Here is a 5,000-nt window from a genome sequence, read left to right as displayed (position 1 = left end):
GCTAATTCAAGCAACAGATCGGTTTTGCCCCAGACTGCAGAAGAATAAAGAAAAGAAAAACACCCTTAGACTAAACCTCATGGATTCAGTGCGATGAAAAAGGAAATTACATTGACATACTGGTGTCCCTTCTATCCTTTTCTTTCTTTCTGTTCCTTTCTCTTTTTTTCTTTCTTTCTTTTCTCTCCCTTTTCTTAAACCTCCTAGATGCGTCACAAACCCCACAATGCAATAGGAAATGCTGCAGACGTTCGCTTGGTGGGTTTCCCGCCATTTCATGGACGTGCGCATGCGCGTCATACATTCTCGTCCCTTCGCCCGGATGTTGGGGACAGTGAGGTGTGGCGGATATCGCCCTTGACTGTCCTGTTGCCCTGGTCCTTGTTGTTCGTGACAATCATGCCCGAAAACTCTTCACACACACACACACACACACACACACACGAACGCACACACACACGCCAGCACACACATGCACACTCTTATGTCTGGCAAACGTTGAACTTGACATCCGGACGATATTTATGCCAGAGCCTTGGTATTCAGACCAGGAGGAAGACGTGACGAGGTGTGGAGACCAACTTGAAGACAATATTCTTTTCGTCCAATCTCTCACCCCACCTCCACCCCCCCTCTTAGTCACCATACTGAAACGCGCGTGTGCGCGCGCACTCACACACACACACACACACACACACCGCGGTCAAGGACGTGTTAAAAAAAAAGCATATGCGGCGAGCGAACATAATTATTCTTTTCCATTGTTAAGTTCCTAAAGCTTTATTTGCCTGTTTTAACCGTCTTCCGTTATTCGGAATTTAACGAACTCTTCGCCGATGTTGGAAATTTGAATATGCTTCGTCGGTACAATTTACTCAACTGTTAATCAATAATGTTCCTTTCATTTTTATGTCTAAAAAAAAAGCACACACACACACACACACACACACACACACACACACACACTAATTCACTCCACTAAGTCAGTCACACACACACACACACACACACACACACACACACACATATTAACTCACTCCACTAAGTCACACACACACACACACACACACACACACACACACACACACACACACAGGACAAAGAAAGAAAGAAAGAAAGAAAGACAAAACGCTGGGAGAGTGGCTGTCATCTTGTCAACCGGCAGGTTCCAGTGATGCTGACACCTTGACAACACAGCGTCACGAACCTGGAAGAAACTGCAGATGGAGGTGGAGGGTGAGGGGGTGGGGGGGGGAGGGGAGGGGGAGTGGGGTGATAGTGGGGGGTAGGGGTGGGTGGGTGGGAAGAAGTGGGGGGAGGAGGGGCAGGAAGTAGAGAACGGCTGTGTCAGCGTATCTGGTTTTCAGTTTCAGTTTCGCAAATTGGCGTCACTGCTTTCAGGGGCACAGCGAATACACGGATATGCAAATTCTATTGTTTGTACTTTGGTGCAGATATTTTCGTTTTGGCAGTAGCAACAGCTACATACGCTACACCACATCTGCTAGGCAAACAAAACGCCTGGCCAGCAGCAGCATAAACTAACGCACTTTGGCCTTGAGTGAATGCATTATGTATACCTGTTAGAATGGTTTTCTTCAACAGGATTTTGCCAGAGGACAACATCTATGTTGCCTTGGGTTGCTGTTTTTTGTTGTTGTTGTTGTTTTTTTCAGTGCGACAAGTTCGTATTGCATACTGGACCTTGGTTTATCGTCTCATCCGAACAACTACACGTTCAGTTTGATCTTTTGAAATTTGGGAGACAGGGCGAGACTGGGATTCGAACCCATACCCTCACTGCCACCTTTCCAAGGCACTAAGGCAAGGAGGAGAGGAAAGGAAAGGCTGAGGAGAGGGAGGAAGGAGAGGAAGAACAGGAAGGAAAAGGAGCAATAAAAGGAGTAAGGAAAGGGAGGAAGGGAAGGGAGGAAGGGAAGGGGAAAGAAAGGGAGGAAGGAAAGAGAAGGAAATAGAGGAAGGAAAAAGAGGTAGGGGAGGGAGGAAGAAAAGAGAGGAGGGGAAGAGAGGAGGAGAAGAGAGGAAGGAAAGAGAGGAAAGGAAGGAAAGAGAGGAAGGGAAGGGAGGGAGGGAAGACAGGAAGAGGGAAGGAAAGAGAGGAAGGGAAGGGAGGGAGGGAAGGAAGGGAAGAGAGGAAGGAAAGAGAGGAAGGGAAGGGAGGAAGGGAAGGGGGAGGGGAACAGAGGAAGGAAAGAGAGGGAGGGAAGGAAGGAACGAGAGGAGGGGAAGGGAGGAGAGGAAGGGAAGAGAAGAGAGGAAGGGAAGAGAGGAAGGAGAGAGCCCATGGAAAGGGAAGAATGGAAGGGGGAAAAGGAAAAAAGGAAAGCGAGGAAGGGAAGGACGAAAAGGGAGGAAGGGAAGGGAAGGTGAGGAATGGAGGAAGAAGGAAGGAAAGAAAGAGAGGAAGGAGAAGGAGGAAGCGAAGGGTTGGAGGAAAGAGAGGAAGGAAGAGAGGAGGGGGGGAGGGAGGAAGGAAAGAGAGGACGGGGAAAGGAGGAAGAAGAGTGAGAGGGAGGAAAGAGAGGGAAGGGAGGAAGGGAAGAGAGAGAGGGAAGGGAGGAAGAAGAGGAAGGAAGGAAGGAGAGGAAGGGAAGGAGGAAGAAGAGGGAGAGGGAGGAAAGAGAGGGAAGGGAAGAGAGGGAGGGAAGGGAGGAAGAAGAGGAAGGAAGAGGAAGGAAAGAGAGGAAGGGAAGGAAGGAAAGAGAGGAAGGGAAGGGAGGAAGGGAAGAGAGGAAGGGAAGAGAGGGAGGAAAGAGAGGAAGGGAAGGGAGGAAGGGAAAGGAGGAAGAAGAGGGAGGAGGGAGAGGGAGGAAAGAGAAGAAGGGAGGAAGGGAAGAAGAGGGAGGGAAAGGAGGAAGAAGAGGAAGGAAGGAAGGAAGAAGAGGGAGGGAAGGAGGAAGGATAAAGGAAGGAGAGGGACCACGGAAAGGGAAGAATGAAAGGGAGGAGGGCAGGGGCAAAAGGAAAGGGAGGGGAGCGGGGAGGGGGGGGGGGCGAGAGGGAGGATGGAAAGGGGGTGTTGGAGGAAGTGGGAAGTTGAGGTGATGGAGAGAAGATGAGGTGGGGAGGGTGGTGGAGGAGGAGGGGGTGGGGGGGGGGGGGGGTATGTACAGGAAACAGGAAGAAGGAAGGAAGCGTAGTGATAACAACATTACAGGCCTCTTTCTTTTCGTTTTTTATTTTTTTTAAATTTTTTAAACCTATCCAAGAAGTTTAACAACCTCTCTCTCTCTCTCTCTCTCTCTCTCTCTCTCTCTCTCTGTGTGTGTGTGTGTGTGTGTGTGTGTGTATGTGTGTGTGTGTGTGTGTGTGTGTGTGTGTGTGTGTGTGTGTGTAAATGCATAAAGTACTGGCTAAAATTTATTGAAGCTTCCACAATCATGTTTGTGAAGACAGGCTTACGATATGATGCTGTTACAAATGGAATTAGATAAAGAAAACTAGGCTGATAATGTAAAAAAAAAAAAAAAAAGTTGTGTGAACATGGCTTTGGAATTGTGTGGCTGTGTCAGGAAGTGGGAAATGAACAACATTTTATATCATAATTTAAAGATAGATTTATTTGTACTTTTAAACAGAATTGGCATTCAGATATGGAAAGTAAAGAAAAATATAGTTGGGCTTTCACATTTAAAAGCATATTTTCACGTGGAAAGGTATCTGGCAGTTGTCATAAATAAATGGCACAGAATAAATTTAGCACGATTTCGCCTGGGAACATCGGGCTTCAATGCAAACAGAAAAAAATGGTCTCAACCTGGAACATCGACAAAATCGCCATGCCCTGTGTGTTCATAATTATGAGTATGATGATGGAAGACATTTCCTGTTTCAGCGTAAGTCATTTGATGAATTGAGGGGGGGAAAAATGTGCATTTTAAAAATCAAATATGGCTAAAAGACACGACTTCGTTGCAGCTTTATTGTCTAATAAGGAATTTACAGTTCAGTCATAGCCAAACTTATTGCTGAGGCACAAGTGTTATGGCAGAGCTGTATTGATCATAGCTAACAGATCGTTTTCTTTTCAATCGCCAAAGACGTGGAACAAGCTCCCTGATAACCTCCGTCATTCTGATTCCCTCGCATTTTTTAAATCTCGTCTCAAAACTCACCTTTTCCCTCAGCAATAAGTTCAATTGTGGCAGGTCCACTTCCTTTTCGTTAGGTGTGCTTGACTATGTGTGTATACATATGTGTGTGTACATAACTACATGCATGTATATGAATGTGTATTGTGTGTGCGTGTGTTTATGTAAGTTTGTGCCTGCCTATGTGTGTGTATGTGTTAGGGTAGCTGTTAGATACACATGTATGTTAAAATGTATGTATGCAGTGTGTGTGTGTGTGTGTGTGTGTGTGTGTGTGTGTGTGTGTGTGTGTGTGTGTGTGTGTGTGTGTGTGTGTGTGTGTGTGTGTGGTCACATTTTGGTGTGTGTATGTAACATAGATATAATGTTTTATGTTACCAAAAGCGTTTTTGTAAAGCACCTAGAGCAGATTTCTGGATAGTGTGCTATATAAGTATCCATTATTATTATTATTAATAATACCCGAAATTACGAGGAAGATAATAATGAGTAATATCAAGTTTTAGCGTGCTCTAACGATGAAGTATATGTTGACAAGTGGAGTGATGGCCTAGAGGTAACGCGTCCGCTTAGGAAGCGAGAAAATCTGAGCGCGCTGGTTCCAATCACGGCTCAGCCGCCGATATTTTCTCCCCCTCCATTAGACCTTGTAGTGGTCTGGGCGCTAGTCATTCGGATGAGACGATAAACCGAGGTCCCGTGTGCAGCATGCACTTAGCGCACGTAAAAGAACCCACGGCAACAAAAGGGTTGTTCCTGGCAAAATTCTGAAGAAAAATCCACTTCGATAGAAACAAACAAATAAAACTGCACGCAGGAAAATAAAAATAAAATAAAAAATAAAAAAAAAGGGTGGCGCTGTAGTATAGCGACACACTCTCCCTGGGG

At 46.0% G+C, this 5,000-nt stretch overlaps 1 protein-coding gene across 1 annotated transcript in view; it reads right to left on the bottom strand.

Annotated features, from left to right (window-relative positions):
- LOC143296783 (calcitonin gene-related peptide type 1 receptor-like) overlaps window positions 1–5,000 on the bottom strand; it is a 332,271-nt gene that overhangs the window by 35,053 nt on the left and 292,218 nt on the right.

The sequence above is a fragment of the Babylonia areolata genome, chromosome 2 (genome assembly GCF_041734735.1).
Source record: "Babylonia areolata isolate BAREFJ2019XMU chromosome 2, ASM4173473v1, whole genome shotgun sequence".
Taxonomy (NCBI): domain Eukaryota; kingdom Metazoa; phylum Mollusca; class Gastropoda; order Neogastropoda; family Buccinidae; genus Babylonia; species Babylonia areolata.
This window is presented reverse-complemented; position numbering and strand designations above follow the sequence as displayed.